The 18,045-nt window shown below is 48.6% G+C and overlaps 1 protein-coding gene across 1 annotated transcript in view; it reads right to left on the minus strand.

Moving 5' to 3' along the window:
• GALNT14 (polypeptide N-acetylgalactosaminyltransferase 14) overlaps positions 1-18,045 on the minus strand; it is a 187,564-nt gene that overhangs the window by 55,645 nt on the left and 113,874 nt on the right. The gene's annotated exons all lie outside the window — the stretch shown is intronic.

Here is an 18,045-nt window from a genome sequence, read left to right on the forward strand (position 1 = left end):
AAAGAAAGAAAGAAAGAAAGAAAGAAAGAAAGAAAGAAAGAAAGAAAGAAAGAAAGAAAGAAAGAAAGAAAGAAAGGCAGGCTGACCTAGATGGTATCACAAATATTCCTCCATTCCGTGAATATAAGGCCATTTGGCAGGGGACTTGGTCTCAGGGTGGGCCTATTTAGGCCAACAAATGTATTCCTTGTACCAACTGCTACCACATTCTTGGTTGAATCTGTCTGTCAGGCCAGCTCAGGGTCTGAAGTTCACTTCTTGTTCCCAGAAGAACCTCCTGGATTTTTTAGCCACCCACTTCCAGTAGCATCTGATTCCTAAAATCTACATCTTGACAACTCTTGGGTACTTCTCCATCAAATTAATTGCAGGCTGTCGATCAGAATGGTGATCCCAGAAGTCAGCCCTGCAAACCCATTTTCCTGTAACATAAGAATGTCCAAAGGGGTCTCTGCTGACAAACTGGAAGCCTAATCAAGGAAGAAGGGCACTATGATACAGGGGGCCACGCTGTCCAGACTCCCCTAAAGGCTTAGACTCAGCCTCTGTTTTATTTTGCAGCCCCAGCAGCTGGAAAATCTTTTTCTCTTTGGCTCCAGACAAACTCCTGGGTTGCTGAAACCCTAGACTGGAAGGGACCAGACAGGTCATCCGGTTAGGCAGTCCCTACACTGTGAGCTGCTGACAGTATGCCCAGAAGAAGTCTGTATATGCTCTGTGAATAAAGTGTACAACGGTCAAATAAGTTCGCAAAAGAAAAACATGGGAAAAATATCAGATTACCTTTTTGGTGATCGAACAATGGACATTAACTTGTTAAAGGTTCTGAGACTTCTGCTAACCTACTGTTTACCAAGCTTTGTCCTAAAAACCTGCCCCATGCCCAACCTGGCACTTTTTTTCTTTTTTCCTAGCACACAATCCTTGGCACATAACACAAATATTTACCAGATATATATCGAGTCAAGCCTAGTATTTAACATCCTTCTAAACAGAACTGTGTGGGACACAGGTTTAGAAAATGTTGGTTCCAGCTCCCTTCTTGTTTACAGATGAGGAAACCGAGGTCCAGAACAGTGAATTAACATGCCCAAGATCGCCCTGCTAGTTAGTGGCTGAGCTAAGACCTCCTAGTTCTTGGCTACTGAACGTGCTGTGTCCTTAAAGTACCCAGGCTTGGGGGCCCCTGTGAGATGGTACCGAGAGGCCTAGGCCCCAGACCACATAGGATTACTGGCTACCTCTCCCTTTAACCAACCTCTTTCCCCAAAATACTCCCACCAAGGTCTCTATTACTTCTCTATGATGCTAAATCTTATGGAGATTTTTCAGTCTTTATCCTACTTGTCACCTCAGTAGCACTTGACACTGAGGGGCACACATTTTATGAAATGCTTGGTTCTTTCCCCTTGGTTTTGGTGAAATCGCCCTAGCATGGCTTAGTTTTCTTTTTCTTTCCCTCATCTGAAATTCTAGCGTTCCCCCTAACCCCCAACCACCTCTGCCAAATTTTCTCCTAAGCCATCCTCTTGTCAATCTTCCTTCTCTCTGGATTATTTAACTTGCTTCCAAGGCTTCAATTTCCCATCTGTTTGGTAATGACCTCAACCCTAACCCCAATCCTGAGGAACATCTTCACCGCCCTCTGCCTCCTACACCTCGGCCAAGCCTGCCGGCCTTTCCACATTCTCCAGCTCATCAGGTACTATGTGCCCAAACCCGAGGGACGTTCTCGAAACCTGCCTCTCTCTCCCTGGCACCCTATCTAATTAAACCTAGTCCTGTCAATCATTCTCCGTTATCTCCCAACCTGGCTGTTTCTCTACATTCCCAATATGCTTTCATTGGATTTCTGCAGCGACTTTCTCACTGGCTTCATCGATCCTGCATTCTATCCTGCATGCTGCAGCTAGAACGAGCTTCGTGAACTGCGAATCTTTAACGTTTCAATGCTGCCCAAATGGCTCACAAAATAAAGTTCAAACCCCTAATCATGGCTTACCATCCTAGGGGCCCAGTCTGCTTCTGATTCCTCCCTTCGCTTCCTCCAAGCTGCAGCCACATCTGCCTGACCTGCTCTTTCTTCCGCTGGGCCCGTGCAGACACTGCCACTCCTGTGCGTCTGAAATGCACTCTCCTCTCTTCCAAGGCCGGGCTGTCTCCTCTTCTAATCCTGGCTGGGAATTTATTTCCCCTAGGGAGCATTTCTTGATCTCCCAAGGCATTTCCAAGGTGCTTCCCTAGGACCTTGCATTCACCTCATCACTGAAAGGTATTGCCAAGCCTTGTGAATTTACTTTTCTTTCCCTTCTGCTGTTAGGGGCAATGGAGGGGGTTACGATGTAGTTGTAACCTCAGTATCTAGCACGGTGACAAAACACAGTAGACATACAATAAATGTCTGAAAATGAGTGGGAGAGGAAGCAGGTGAGGTTTCCATGGAGGCGAAGCAAGAGGGGGAAATGTCCTTTGCCCAGTTATGGGCGATACCAGCTCAAGGGAAGTGCAAAGCTGTGAGCCAAGACAGGTGCCTTGTCAGTCATGCAGAGAAGAGAGGCCAAACAGGTCACCAAAACCAGTTAGAATACGAAGCCACGGTGGCAAGAACAGGGCGCCTGGGGTTAAGGCTGTCCTGGGAGACATCTGGGACAGTCTTCGGGTGCCTGTAGGGAGCTCTGACACATTCCCTGCTGCACTGGAAACATTCAGCTGTGTTTAAAAGGCCGGGATGTTCTCCTCTTTTACTAAAGTCCTGGCAATGATGGAGGAAGCTTCCTCGAGTGAAATGGGAGACAGAGAATCCCGCCTGGTAGGTACTGCAGACTATAGCTCAACACTCCTTCCAGACCCACGCTGCCCGTTCTGGTGGCCACGAGCCACATGCGGTTCCTGAGCACTTGAGATATACCCAGTGGGAATGGAGACAGGCAGTAAGTGTGAAATACACACAAGATCTCAAAGTCCTCACACCCCCAACCATGCAAAATATCTCAGTAATTTTTTATACTGCTCGCATATCAAAATAATAATATTTGGGTACATTAGGTTAAATAAAATATTAAAATTAATTTCACTTGCTTCTTTTACTTTTAAAAATGTGACTACTAGAAAATTTTAAATTTCATATAAGGCCCACGTCCATTTCTACTGAACCTTAGCTTGTATATAATCCAATTTAAAATTTCAACATCAGTGTCAGACAATGGTTTCTAGATTGGATTCTTTCATATAAATAAAATAAAATTTAAAAAATTATGGAGACCCTTGCTTGCAACATTTTATTTGTCAGGAAAGAATATATTATAAAAATCTCAGCATCTAGCATCATCATTATTTCATAAAAGAAAGGGTGTTTAAACACCAGAAAAGGTCACGATCTCAGAATAACGAAAAGCCTTTTAAACGATAAAATTTAGCTTTAAGAAAATCTTGTTTGTTCCAGTCTTTGGCCTCGCATCTCCTCAGGCATTGCTGCCGCCCATGCTCTCACATGCGGTCAGGCTCTCCTCTGACCTGAAGAATGCAGGCACCGTTGGCTGCATGGAGACCTCCAGGAAAGGACCAGTGCTCCCTCTGCACCGATGATACCCCTATGTCCTTCCAGACTAATTTTGGTCTTTTACGTGATCAGGCCCTTCAAGGTGAGGGGGATGCCGAGGTCTGCTGGAAACTGTGGGAGGTGGCAGTGCCTTCTCTCCAGGAGAATCAGCTGCCTTCCGGAGGCTGCAAAGAACCTTCCTTGGGGACAGTACCAGGACCCGTGTTAGGTGGTACCGAGCACCACCCAGATGGCAGCCGTGTAGGCGTGGACGCGTGCGTACGCAGGGGAGAGTACTCTCAAAAGGCAAACGCAGAGTCTAGCCAGGACCCAAGTGTGAGGGTGGGCCAAAGCTCATTTTTGCAATGTTTCCTGAAAAAGATTCCTCAGTATCTGGGACTAGAGCTCTTTCAAGTCTTATCTTAGCCCCACTTGATCCACATGCCACAGTAGTAGTAATAGATAACATTAATGGAACCCTCGCTCTGTCTCAGATATTCTTGGAGAGCTTTAAATCTGCACAGTAATTCTCTGAGGCAGGTGCTGCAATGCTTCCTCTCCTGTGAGGTCACAGCCAGTGAGCAGCAGGGCCTCAATGGAACACCAGATGGGCTGGCTCCCCGCTCCGAGCTCTCACACGCTCCACGAGGATGGCCTCTGATGGTCTTCCGACTCACTGGCTCTCAAACCTCGATTTCATATTGACTTTTCTCTCTGTCTTTGGTCTGGAAGGCCACAGGCCGGAAGGTTCTGGAAAGATGGAAAGTCACAAATCTGGGCTGTCCCTCACCTACTAAAGAAGGATATCTCCCCTTGATATTCCCTGAGCTACTTCCTGATATTTTTCAGACCTTCCAGCTAAAGGATTAAGTAAAAAAGTCATTCTCTTCTTTTACTTCGTGGGGAAAAAGCTCCACAAATTGAGGCAGCTGAGATAAGACTTGCGGCCTCGTGACTTCAGAAATGTCACCGGGCCCAGCACACTGAGCTCAGGAATGGTTTGGTGGAGGGCTGAGTATCCCATGTCTCTTCCTCTCCACGGCACTCACGACGGTGTGCCTCTACAAGGTCTGACATGGGGAGGTAAAAAGCACAGGCTTCCCACACCTTCCTGCGCCCCCCGACTTAATCCATCCCCGAGTCAGTCCTGAGCCACGTTCAGCCTTCATCCCTTCCTGTTATTCTCACTTCCAGCAGACGCACACCACTGGCCCGCCAGACTGCAATGGTCTTGACTGTTCTTTCCACCCGCAGACCCGCCCCCAGCTCATGTCTCCCCGCTTTCCACTGTCTCCCCGCTTTCCACATTAATCTTCTTAACACACCGCTTCACACATGAAACCTTCTTTGCCTTCAGTAGTTACCTGAAGCCAAACCTTGACCGCATGCAAAGGCCTCCACCATCATGTTAGCCTCCAGCCCTGCCTCATGGTCCCCTTGCCTGAGCCTTCTGGCCCTACAAACCCAGTCCACTCACATCCCGCGGTCCTGCCCTGAGCCACAACCTCCTCGCACCTCTCTGCCCAGCCACCTGCTTTTCTGGGGCCACCTCAATGTTTGTGCAATGTTTGGCCCACCATAACACTTGTCACAGGCTACCCAGCGTTACATCCCTCTGCACAGCTGTACCATCTTTTCTGTGGACAGAGGCCACTTCTCTACTTCTTTATGTTCCTCTGGGCAAGTTATTCAACCTGCTGGAGTCAATTTCTTCATGTCTAAAACCAGGATCCTAGCAAAGCTGTTGTGAGGCTTAACTGAGAGAGCATATATAAGGTGCCTACCACATGTCAGAGAAATAGCTTGATCAATAAATGTTGGCTGATTATGCTCCTGGATTTATGCGCTAACACAGAGAATTCTTTGTTGAATGAAGGCAGTTTTAAATTTCCCATGATTTGTTTTTCAACCTCTGTTCTGAGCATCCATTCCCATGCCTACACTCCCAAACCCTGATGCTCTCAGAAGATAGTTTGAGAAGAAACCCATTGAGGTGCTCTCTGAGTCCATATTCACTCAGCTGGCACTGCTGAAGAGTCTGAGTGCCGAGCACCGCGGGGAGACACAAAGAAGTGAGCATCCCTGCCCTAAACCACTCGAGGTCTCAGAGGGGAGAGGAAAGCACATCGATGCTTGCAACTTGAGGTACTAGGTGCTGCCGAGAGCTGAGCATGGCAGTGAGAAGCAGGTACCAAACTCAGCCTGAGCAAGCAAGACGTTTGCTGGAGAGGGGACCCCCAGCAACTGGATTCCTGAAAGATGAGGAGGCGTGAACCCTTGGGCACAGTCAGGCAGCTGCAAGCCCCAGACCTGGCTGGGGTGGACGCGCCTCCAGGGGAGGGGCGCGCTGATGGCATTGAAGGGTTTTAGACATTTGCATCTGGAAAACTGTCATGGAGGAGGATGGACTGGTGCAGGGCCAGAGCCAAGTATGAGGGCAGCAGGGGGCTGCCGCAGTTACCCGGGCAAGAAGGAACAGCTGCTGAGCATGGCGGCAAGGGTAGGGACCAAGAGCTATCTAGGAGACGGACTCAGCAACATGAGGGTGAGAGACGAGTGGGACTCCAAGGATTTGGGCTCGGGTCAAAGTGTGAACTGCGGGACCTGCCCTGAGATGAGGCAGGTGAGAGCGGAGTGGCTGCTTGCCGTCTTGAGATGTGGTCCCCGCGGCTCAGTGAGGCTTGAGAAAGGATGAACGATGCAACTGTATGATGAGTCAAGGAGAGACAGGGAGGAGCAGAGAAGCAGGACGAGGTAACGATGTCTGCTCTGGCTGTCTTCAGGGTCACTGCGAGGGTCAGGTAAGGGCAGGTGACAGCTGTTCGGATATGATAAGCTTCAGTCAAATATACGGGCTTCCTCTTGTTGCATCAGGGACACCAAGGATGGCCCTGAGGAGCAACTGCTGATCCTGCCCCTCGTTAGGGCTGGAACCCAGGCTGGCCACGTGGCTCCGCGGGTCCCCAGCAGAGCCCTTCTTCAGTCACATTACACATTCTTCGCTTCGTTTTCCAGCCGCCCTCGGGCACTGCTGATCACATCGCTCCATCCCACTGTCTGTCACCGCAGCCAGCCTCCTTTCCACAGCTTCTCCCACCCACAGCTGTCATCTCCTCTCTGCTCTTTTCATCTCTTGTCAAACACGTTTTGTGCTTTCTGGCCCCCAGCCCTTAAATCACTCCCTCTGCTGGCCTTGGCTTCTATACCCAGAATCTTAAAAGTAGAATCGCACCAGACCTGGCATCGCAATCGCCTCATTGCTTATTTTGCCTTCTAGGTTTTAAAGTTTGACATTCAGGCGAGTTAAGCATTTGGTGCCAGAAACCAAGACTGAGGCAGGAAGCTCTGCCTTCACACCTTCCGACCCTGCCCCCACTTTGTTCTTGGAGCGCGCCCCAACTCAGAGGTAGGGGACAGGGCACTAAACCAGGACTTCTCCAAACTCATTCACGTCACCCCTTTCTCCTTCAGAGCTGTCACTCTCTCTTCCCTGCCTCCCAGACCTGTTTTTACCCATAGGTGCAGAGCAGTAAAAAGATCATGAGGCCTGCTGTTAATGCCGACCCTAATACTAATACTGATTTGACTACTCATCACCACAGCTAACGAGGTCATCAGGTGCTCGCTAGGGGCGAACGACCATGCTCGGCATTTGATATGGACTGTGGATTGCTTACCCTCGCAGCAACACTGGGTACCATTAATATTCCCATTTAGCAGATGAGAAAACTGAGGTTCAGGGAGTTTGAGTAACATACCCAAGGACCAGCTGGTAACTGGCAGAGACGCCTTATCTCAGCTCACGGCACTAGGTCTCCCATTAACCAGTTACCTTGCCTGGGCTTCAGTTTCCTCCCCTGTGAAATGGCAATGATTCTTTCACCCTGAGGGCTACTGAGAACATCATGTGAAAGAGATGTGAGAGCTCTTTGTAAAGTCTCAGGTAAATACAAGGTATGAGGCCTTACTGCAGCTTCGGCCTTTTCCTCAGGAACCAGGTAAGCTGAGCCGCCTCAGGGCTTCCCACGCCAGCTGTGCCAGCCCTGTTTCCCTCTGGCATTAGCTGCTCAGGTGGCACATCACACCGAGCCAATGGTTCTTTAAAGCACTGGGAAAAATGGTAACTGAACATGACAGTGTTCTGGGTTTTGAAAGGGGGGAAAGTCCGTATATTCCAATTCCTTATTCTAGGCTGAAAAACGTGGGCAGGTCACCAGTTTGCAATCAAGCTGCCATCCACGTGATGTGCCAACTCCAGGAGCAAACGGCTTTGCTGTTTTGTGTTTAATAGATCCCGGGGCCTTCAGATAAGTGCAAAGACGGTGTCACACCAGCTTGCATTCGTATCTTAAGCTAGGAGGGGGGTCTGGTGACCTCCACCGAGTGGAAGGCACAGGGGGTGGGGAAGGCTGCATAAGGAAGTGGACAAGGCGGCAATGAAAAAGGACGGCTCAGAGGGGTCTGCAGGTCCTCCGTCTTGTTGGGAAAGGAAATGTGTGAGGGAAAAGATTAATCCAGGCCTTGGGGGACGGAAACTGCTGCTGAGCTCAAGAGTCCTGCATCTGGAAATAGCCTCCAATCCGATTCAGTTCCCAAGTCAGTTCTCACACGTCCTTGCCAGCCAAGTATTTTGAACCAGCAGACAGAGCTGGAAGTGACCTTAATAACCATCTCTGAGCTACTGCTCTCTCCGTACAGGTAGAAAAATGGATACCAGATTGCTGAAGGGTTGGGCAATATCTAGAGAGGCTGCAGGTCCCCTCATGCTCAGTTGTGTTCCCCCTCCCACCCCACACCATTTTATCACGCTGCTGAGATGTGGGGGAAAAAAAAACACAAAAATCATCAGAAGAAAAGCAGGTAGCTGAGGACAGACTAAGAGCAACGCTAGTCTGTGCCATTTGAAGTCTGCACAGTTATTTATGGTGGGGAGTAGGGGCAGGGGCACAGGGTGGCTTCTGGCAAACAGAGTTTTCTCATCCTTGATCAAGGTGCTTGATGCAGACACATGGCTGTGTTCTCTTTGGAAAAATCTACAATCTGGACACATATGAAGTGTAAACTTTTCTGTACATATGCGACACCTTGATACAAAGTTTACTTAACAAAAGGTGAAGAGAGATTCTGGTCTTGGGGCATATTTTAGTCATGCAGGACTATTTCAAAAGCCACAGAACCGGAAGGATTCCAGACAGCCCATGAAATAGGCAAGGGCCACGGCCAACCCCAACAATGCCTTCACCTCCTCTGAGAACTGCAGCCATCCTTGAGCTCCCCACAGCAGTGAAGAGAACACCCTACAACGCAGAGGGCAAATCCAGGGTCTCCTCCTCAGCCTCCTGCCTTCTTAAAAGTGAACACGCGCCCCGACCCCTCCCCGCCGCCAAGAAAATTCTCTTTTAAAAAAAATAATTTCGAGGAGAGGAAAATTATGCCAGCTTCCTTTCGGTGTTACTGGCCCTGCGTGCATGGGCCAGGGCTTATTTTCAAGGCTAGCTTAAGGAAGCACTTTTCCCTGGGGAGTGCCCGCAGATGAAAAGGTACTGGTGGCCTGTGGAGGGCACTAAGCAGTTTCCAGTCACCCAGCTGGAGGATTTGCTCATTTGGAGAAAACAAGCTCCATGAGAACAAGCTTTCTGAGCGCGCATTGGCTGATACATTGCTAATAGCCTATACTCACTAACTTTCAGGATGAATTTTTCATGGGAATTATTTAATTCCAAGTCAGTTTCCCATTCTGGGCACTGAACGTATTTCTCATCTCTTTCCATATCTTTCCATCACCTCCTTCCTCAGGCGATGTGTAATAAAGGAGGCAAACCCAGGGAAGAGGAGGGGAAACCCGCTTCCCAAACTAAGGCCATTCAGTACCTTTCAAAGGCACACAGGTTCTCCTTGGGTTACCTGCACATTAAATTTGGCCTTGGTGACAGAACACCAGAAGAAACAGTTGACTCCATTGGCTAACTGACATAAGTCATTTCAATGCCTCCAAGGAGGGCTAAAATAAATACCAAACTACCTTAATTGGGAAACCCAGAATTCTCAGGCATCATCTCTTCTCCTTGCCCCACAAGCACAAGTCAAACACACACACTCACTCACTTACTCACTCACTCGGTGAACTTGGATATAATAAGGGCTTTATGTTTGTGACAGAATAAAATATATACATATATAGACCTAGAATCTGAAAACCTGATTCTGAGTTTCAGCCAAGCACTGACTAGCTGTGTGATCTTGGACAACTGACTAGCTGTGTGACCCTGGACAAGTCCCTTAACCCCTCTGAGCCTGGATCTCCTTTCCTAGGTATATGGTTAATCTGCTAGTCTCGTTCTTCTGCTCAAGTCACCATAGCCAGTACTAACTAGTACTTAGTCTTGAAACTCAGCATTTAGTTTGCAGGTGGAGGACAGACCCCTTTCCTAGGTCCCCACTGGCTCCCTTTCCCTCGGTACCAGTTCTTGCTTCTCATCCCTCCACCCCACCTCAGAACAAATCCCCCAGTGTAAGACCCAACACCCCACCTTGAGAAAGCCAGTGCCTTAAAGCCAAGATCCCACATCATGCTCTACCCCTACTGGTTTGCGCCCAGCTCAGGCTAAGTTGGTTTTTTACTATTGCCCACTCTTCTCTTGGGGAGGTGGGTGGCATCACTGCTGCCTGGCACGGTTCTGCTCAGTCCTACCTTGGTTTCTTTCTGAACCTGACAGGAGCTCCCAGAAGGTGGTGCTGGCCAGGGCTGTGTTGCTTCGGGCATCTCACAGGGTAGCTGTGATGATGAGGCAATGCCATACGAAAGTGAAAGCATTACGGTGCTTACCAAGTTAACTCTAAGCTCCTTATTCTGAATCCAAGACAGTCGTCTGACCCTGTTTCCCTTCCAGAATTATTCTCCCCATATTTGTCTCCTCCATCACCCCACGCTCCAAAGAAACTGGGCTGACTCCTACAAAACACTGTGGCTTTCCACCTCCTGTCTTTGGTATGCAGTTCTCTTAACTGGGGATGCCTACCACTGGCTAAAATCCTACCTGTCTCCGCCAGGGTCCACCCAGATGCCATCTTTTTCGAAAAGCCTCTGCCTTCCATCCAGGTGCAGATTCCTTCTCCACAGGCCAGCCTGATGCTGTTTCGTCTTCCTTACAGGAAAGCTCTAACTCTTGTGGTTTGTTCCATGGCCAAGGCAGAAATAGCCGCACTCAAACCAGGGAAAGGGCAGGAGATGGGTGCTTGGAAATCAAAGGCAGGAAGTCCAGACATTAAGTCCAGAACCAGGACATGGCCTAAGGGCAATCCACATCTAAGCATCAGGCATCAGTCCCACATGCATTTCTCCCACTGGACCATGAGCTCCTGGGGAGTGGGGACCAATTCCTAGCATAGACCTTGGCAGGTGGTTAGTGCTTAGAAAGCGTGATGAGTGGAATGAATGAGCACATGAATGGGAAAATGAACGAACGAGATGCACAATGCAGTGTCAAAGTTAGTGGGAATTAACTAGGAAACAGGGTATGAGAAACATCAGCAAAGGCAGTTTGTCCAGATGAATTCTCATCAGCAGGTTTTCTTAACTGGTCCCCTTTCAAAAATTGAGGAGCTGCTTCTTTGGGAAATGTGCTGGAAACTCACAGAGCAGGCAGTGGTAGGAGAAGCAGCATGCAAAGACACGGGGGGCGGGGGTGGGGGGACCAGACAGGAAGTAGAAGGAATCCTGGCCCAGAGGCACCTGCTATCTCAGCCTCCATGGTCTTTCTTCCTCTCCCCCAGTGAGGACTCATTCTGAGGCTCCATAGGTGGCAACTCAAACAGCTGCCCAGGGCAGCAGACACAGATCTCCTGTAAAGCCACTTCTAGAATGTTCGGAAACTCTCTGCTGCTCCCTTCCAAAGCTCCCTGAGAGTCTGAGATGCTCTGGAGTGAAGCGCACTCAGAGCCACTGCCAACATGCTCACAAACTCCTGTCTTGAAAAATGGTGCACAGGAAGGACCAGGATGCAGCAGATGGGGAACTTGTTTGCAAAAGCTAAGTGTCTGTGATGGGTTTCCCCTCCCCACTGCCTTGATGTGGAATCACCAACTCTGTGCTGAGCCGGTGGAATAGCCTTGACTCGGAGGGAATATGAACATTTTTTATGCTTAGCTGTTCCAGCCGTAAAGATTTTTATCCTATTACTACTAAGTGACGAGTACAAGGAGAGAAATGATGATGATCTTTGGCAGTCATTCCAACAGAGTAAATACAAGGAGGGAGAAATGGGAGCCGAGGCTGGGCCACTGCCCCTTCATTTCCCAGGATGAAAAGGAGCAAAGGAAAAACGTCTTCCTGATGAGATGTATCGGAGTGTGGAATTTTCCCTCCAGGAAAGCAATGGCATCCCACTGTCCGAACCATTAAGCAAGGCACTGGACAAAGGCCAGGGGAATGTGCTGAGAGGAGCAATCAAACCCAGCTGGGCCAGGAAGAGGTGACCTCATGGGGCTTCCCAGCTCTAACTCCTTTCAACCCTCTGCTCATGGGTTCAGTCCTCCCTGCCACCTGCTCCCCTGCAAGCAAAGCACCCCCATAATAAGTATTGCTAGGCAACCACTAAAACATACATTTGCTTTATCAAGATAGTTCCCCCCTTCTCGAGGGGTATGCCCTCATTTAAGGGCTTCTTGACTGCCAGATGTTTTATGTGCTACGTGGATGATGGCAAATCCATCTATTGTCACCAGGATGTGGGGACAGCGGTGGGTGGGGAATGGGACAACCAAAAAAACCAGGAGTATTTGTTGGGCCAGTCAATGCTTTATATACAGCAGAAGTCCCCTCGGAAATCTCAGACTCACCCCAGCTAGATGCTGTCTCCTCCTTCCATTGAGAGTTATTTATGGCACACCACCTCCTCCTTGGTATAGAAGGCCATGACTTTTTCAACCCTGTAACCCCTCAAAACTTAGGCAGTGCCCTGGATACTAAAACATTTATCCCTGTTAACAGAAGTGTGGGCCGTCGGGGGAAGATTTAGGGTTAAGGTGCCCCGACATAAGCACAATCGCTTATTCACACCGAGGTAGGGTGGGAGAGCGGAGTGTGCACGTGTGTGTATTTCTGGGAGAAGAGACCACCGTGGAAAAATGAATTGATCTATAGTTGTGTGGCGACTTACAGAATGATAGAGCTTTGAGTCCAACTTTAGGTGAGAAAAAGCCGCGAGAGAAGCAAGGACATGTGGAAGGCCACTGCTGATTACCTCGTCCCCACTCCACGTTACAGGCTTAAATCGGGGACAAGACCGAGTTGCAGTGAAGACGTGTCTAAAGGCCGATGCCATCTCAAGATTGTGAACATATAAAATGTGATGTAAGGAGTAGCTGGAGGGCAGGTTGTTAACCCCAAAGGGTGAGTGAGCAGGGGATCCATCAGAAACTGTGGACACTCACTTTCTAAACTACCTTGGTGGGGCATTTCTCACTGCCCACCCCATGGACCCCATAAACCCTGACAAAGTGGAGTTTGAAGCCTGCCCCAGGCTTATCTTCCACTCCTCTCCTCAGTTACACCATGCTCCAGGTAAACCCAGCTGCCTCCCAAACACTGTGGGCTTCTCGGGGCAAAGGACCAAGAGAGACGTGGTGACTTTATCCTATTCCGTACAGGAAAATTAAGCCCTTGGCCTCTCCTACCACATGACGCCATGCCATGATGTGCTCATCGGGGGTCCACGCTGCCAATGCATTAGGTTTTTCAGTCAGCACAGAGGCCCGTTGGGTGAAAACTTCCACAGCCTTCCTCCTTTCTCCCTGTCCTCACCTCACCTGCTGCATCTTTGGATTCCTAGGCAATTCACCCCATCACCCGCCCTTTCTGCAGTGATTGTTCTAATGCTCAGCTAATAGTTCTCTGTTTCAAGCTCTGTCCAAACGTGTCCTATAAATCAGAATCCAATTACTTTGGTAAGAAAATTGGAAGCAAATTTAATAAGCTCAGACCCTTCCTACAGGCTGTTTCTTCGCTATTCTCTTTTTAGTAATGAGAACTCTTTAAGGGAAAAAGCATTTTTCCTTTAACTGAGTCTACCTACTCTCCAGATCCCTCATCTGAAGCCCCTGAGGATAGAAGGAAAACAGAAAAGGGGCTTCTTCTAGCTCCTCTTTTTCTTTGCACATGAGGCAGATAGGAGAAAGTAGTCAATTGTCTTTCCAGTCTTACTCTCCCTTTTATTTGTTCAAAAACATTTATTGAATTCCTATCACACACCAGGCACAGTAGTAGATGCTGCCAGATCACTCCCCCTAGAGGACAGTTGGTGTCATAACTAGTAGAACCTTAGCTGCAAGGCATGATGGGAATATAGAGGTGGACCAGTGGGAGGGAAGCCTGTATCAATGGGGTCCAGCGAGTGTCAACGGCCCTGGGGTCCAGGAGTGGCCCTACAGTAGGAGCTTCTTGGTAAAGGTGATATTGACTGCTAGGAGAATGTCAGCACATAGACTTTGTGGTTGAAGAAACTGGGAGAAGAGGGAGGAGAAGGAAGGAAGCAGAGAAAGCCAAAGGTTTGCACAGGGCCTGAGATAGATCCTGTCACCTAGAGACTGAGGGAAAGTGCTACAGAACGTTGGCCAGTGGGTGGCCTTATTCCAGGGCTTTGACTTTCTACTCAAACCCTGATCCTTTAGGCTGGACCAACCCACCCATGATCTATAAAAATAAGCACAAGTGCAGGCTGATGCTCTATGGTTTTCAAATTTGAATGAATCAGAATAACCTGAAGTGCTTGTCAAGACATAGGTTGCTAATCTCCACCCCAGAGTTTCTGATTCAGTAGTTCTAGGCAAAGCTTAAGAATATGCATTTCTAACAAGTTCCCAAATGATGCCTGTGGCTTCTGGGCTGCTGGTTTGGGGAACCATCTTTGAGAATCGTTGTTCCAAGCCTTTGCTATTCCAAATGTGTTGCATAAACCAGTGGCATCAGAATTACCTGGGAGCTTGCTAGAAATGCAGAACCCTACTGAATCAGAGGTTAGCTTCTGAATCAGATGATGTGTTTGCTAATTTAAATTTGAGAAACACGTACCTGGAACAGTCAGTCATCTTAAGCCTGGTTGCTTGTAATAATCATTTGAGGAGTTTAGGAAAGAGAGACTTCAGCTGGTCAGAGTATGGGTATCAGCATTTTAAAAAATCTCCCCAAGTGGTTCTCCTATGAGGCCTGGATCGAGAACTGATGAGGTTCATGCTCCTGCCTATACTCCATGACTGTATGTTTGAGTTTGACTCTACCACTCCTATTTCTCTAGCATTGAACTTAACCTTGAAAACCTCCTCTGTTCCTCTGCCCCACTACCACTCCTGACAACTTAGTGACCTTCCTTCCTAATGTCTGAGTTTTGGTTGCATCTCTTGCCTGAGCATCTACATTTTTCTCAGGGGAGCCCTCCCCTTCCATTCCAGGCCCTACAGTGTCAGCCTGTCCACACTGTTGCTCTGTAATAACAACAACAATAGAAATGTTGTGACGATTTACTATGGAGTAGGTAAGTACTTTACATATATTTTATTTGATCCTTACAAAAACTGCATTAGGTAGGTATCATTGTTATTTTTATCCTTATTTTTCAAAAGAGGAAACTGCAGTCCAGAGAAACGAGGTAATGGTGAGTTCACTCCTGTAAGTCAGCAGCACAGCCAGGACTGGAAATGGGGTGATGTGATTCCAGAGTCTGTACTGCCTTCTGCTTGGTTCTGCCTTTCAGGGAAGATATGGCCTCATCCTGTTGCTGGATGAGACTGCATGCATACATCTCATTCTTGAGAACTCGGGTAACAAGCAGGGCTGGCTTTACAGCAGTGGTTCTTATTGCAATTTTGTCCCCAGGGGACATTTGGCAATGCTGGAGACATTTTTGGTTGTCACAATTTGGAGGTGCTATTGGCATCTAGTGGGTAGAGGCCAGAGATGCTGCTAAACATCCTGTAAGGCACAGGACAGTTCCACAACAAAATATTATCCAGCTCAAAATGTCCATTTCTGTTGAGAATCCTTGGTCTACAGGATGTAGGTCACCTGCAGCCATAGCTGGTCAGAGCTGTGGCAAGCATTGTCCAAGAATGGGCCCTAGGGCTCTGTGAGACAGGCAGGCAAGCCCCACACATTGCAACAGGATGAAGTCAGGATATAGCAGAAAGGCTGGAATCTCAGGAGGATTAAGAAATTTATCTGGTGACTTCAACCCCATGGACACAGATTCCCTAGGAGGCAAGGGTTGAAAATGGGAGATCCTGTAGACAGAAGGTCAACCCACAATGGGGCCCATTTGAGGGAAGAACACTAGGCTTTGCTGGCAGTCTCTGGAACTCTCATCACAAGAGCGATGTGGGCACAGGGTCAGCCCTACATGAAACTTGGCCTGGAGATAGCTGATCCAACTGGTGTCCTCTCACAGTGCTAGCCTGGAGCTTTGCACACAGTAGGTGCTCAATATCCTTGCAATGGTCACCTAGCCCCATATGCTTGTCTTCATTCCCAATCTCCTGTCTTCTCTCCTTCCTGCTCTTTCAGATTAAGATCCATAAATCTGAAATAGTCGAAGTAACACAACCACAGCTCCCACAGGGCAAGGTAAGTGCCTTGAGGCAGACATATGGCTGATAACACTTTTCCTTTTTGTTTCCCAAAGGTTGTCTGGATTTCATCTAAATCCTCTCTTCCCTTCTTAGTGTAATCCCAGCAGATCATACTTACTGAACAGAAGGAACCCACTGGGTTAGTTGCAGAGCCTGAGACTGGACCAGGTAAACTTGGACCTTTGGGGACAGGCTCAGTTCTTCATCCACGACCACCACAGATGTCCAGCCCTTATAAAATTCTTTCATTTCTAGCCTCTCAGATCATAGAATAGGGGACACATGGAAATTTGTCCTGCTCAGGATATCTCCATGTACCTGCCTGCTCTGTGAATTCCCAAAGCCTCCCTGCTGCAGGTGAGAGTATTCAGAGATGCCTCTCTGACAGCTCTCGCTCAGATGCACCAGCTCCTTTCCCGGCCTGGAGGCGTCTCTTTGTCTCCCTGGAGGGCCTCCACACCTGGACTCAGGACAGGGAAGGCACCATCAATCTGAGACCCTGGGGTCTTCTCAGTCTCCATCTCCTCCCTCTTCCCTGTTCTCCTATGTGTAATCTCAGGGAAATAAAATAACCTAATATTTAAATAAAGTTCTACCAGAAACCAAGGACCAGGGGCAGTGCTGGGGAATTTTAATAGCAATAATACAAGATTCTGACTTTAAGAAGCTTTCAGGCCAGCAGCAGCGTGTGTTCTGGGTTTAGCCTGTCCCCTAAGTCTCTGGTTGTAGGGGACTTCCAGGCCCTGCTGCTAAGGAAGTGTCTCATGGGTACCTCAAGGGGAGACTTAAATTCAGACTGTCATAGTTAGATAAGGCCATAGATGTCATCCTGTCCATCTTCCTGGCTTTAGCCGTGGCGGAAATTAGGACTCCAGGTCCATTTTGGAATAATGGTGATTGACAAGGGCTGGTTGAGCCCCTCTCCACAGCATACGTGTTATGTAAGTCAAGATGTCAAGTTGTACAGCCTAGCTGGGGAAACTGAGCATGCCAGCCTTCACATACTGCCAACGTAAGCACCACCAGATTGACCAGCCTCATTAGTCATGCAAATTCTGATTGCCTTGCTTGTAAATCCCAGTGTCCACATCCACGATTTGGTGCCCACAAACCCAAACATAGAAATCTAAAAAGCTAACACCAATCCTACAGCTTCCCAATTTAACATTGCCTTAAGCCCCTCTACCCCAAGCATGCCAGTCTGCTATTTTGGGCTGGGGCAAAGTCAATTTTATGCAGCAGGCAGGAAACACACTCTTCCAGGCCTCTGGCACAGCTGGGCTTCCAAGTTTGGAGGCCAGGAGGCCAGGAGGGGTTGAGACTGGAAGGACTGGGAAGTGGGTGAAGTGCCTTCGCAAAGACTCTTTTTGCTGGGTAATTAAGTTTTCCACATTTGCACAGGCCTGATCTCTGCAACCCAACTGAAGGTGTGGCTGACCAAGGGGACAACAGGATGTAGGCTGTGTGATGAGCTGCTCTGAAATAGACAGAAGACCCAATGGCAAGTGAAGAGGGCCCTCTGGCTTCTCTTCTCATATGGCAAAGTGTGCCTGGGTGTCAGAGGAAGGACTTCTCCCAGAGACAGAAGACACCACCATCCTGACTTCCCAGGTCTGCCCACCCTACCCTTCCCCAGATGGAAAGCCAGGACGATTCATTGGAATCTGCCAAGGGAACACAGGTTCTGTTATAGAGTTTTTTCTGCTCTGTGATTTGCTTGGGGTGACCATGGGTGAGAAGGGCAAGGTGCTGGTGGAAGAAGCCTCGGGGTGCTTTGGGATGTCTCAACAGCACAGACAATGTAAATTACAGCATCATAAACCCCCTAGCATCCAACTGGCAACAAATGGGTTGCCTGCCCCAGTTCTTGGCCATGGGCACTGCACAAA

Source organism: Pteropus alecto, unplaced genomic scaffold, assembly GCF_000325575.1.
Source record: "Pteropus alecto unplaced genomic scaffold, ASM32557v1 scaffold61, whole genome shotgun sequence".
NCBI lineage: Eukaryota > Metazoa > Chordata > Mammalia > Chiroptera > Pteropodidae > Pteropus > Pteropus alecto.